This window comes from Rhagoletis pomonella, unplaced genomic scaffold (assembly GCF_013731165.1).
Source record: "Rhagoletis pomonella isolate Grant_MI unplaced genomic scaffold, Rhpom_1.0 Rhpom_scaffold_00004, whole genome shotgun sequence".
NCBI lineage: Eukaryota > Metazoa > Arthropoda > Insecta > Diptera > Tephritidae > Rhagoletis > Rhagoletis pomonella.
In genome coordinates, this window is record NW_023458558.1 from 20,800,880 (window position 1) to 20,801,744 (window position 865).

An 865-nucleotide genomic window follows, 5' to 3' on the forward strand; every position below is an offset into this window, starting at 1 on the left:
TTCGGGCAACGTACATATAATATCATCAATATAACATTTCATTAGTTTAAAACAAATCAAAGGTATTACATATGTATGTACAGTTGTGGTCACAAAAATAGTAGTAAAATGTATTGACAAGTTTTGAAAATTTTTCTTCTCCTTAGGTACTTAATTTGAGTTTTTTATAAAAATATAGTTAATTCTATAACAAAAACCATGTAAGCCATAGAAAATTTATAAAAATTGAAACTTAAAAAAAAAATTCATCAAAATATCAACTTTTTGATCCGAATTTTTTAAATTTTGCAGTACGCAGTTTTGTAGCCCATTCAGTTTCAGTAGAAGAAGAGCTACAAATTTAAAACATATTTAGTTGGTGTTTAAAGGTATCAACGTTAGGATCACTTTTTACTCGTCGTTCAATTCAGCACTGCTCCATTAGAAACTTTAGAACGGAAATATATGTATGTATGTATGTAAGTATATACATATCTATCTTTTCTTGAATGTAGCGTGAATTAAAAAATTGTTTACCTCTATAAAATTTGTAAATTGTCATATAGGAAATTTTAAGTGATAGGGACGACACGTAAATTACATACATACATATGTATGTACCTACATGTCTACTGCGCCTGCCCGAAACACAAATCGCTCGTCTCTGAATTCACTTAATTTACGCAATAGCAATAGCAGCGCTCCTCTTTTTGTAATAAAAAAATTAGGTGCATGTTAAACAGAAATTACGCGGAAATTTCATTGATTAAAATTTACTACGTATGGAGAGTGCTGCCATTTTAGGGCTTTTGTAGCCAAAATTGGTTGGTTTTTTCTCATGGAAGGTCGGTACATACATACATATCGCTAGCTTAGAGTGAAAAGT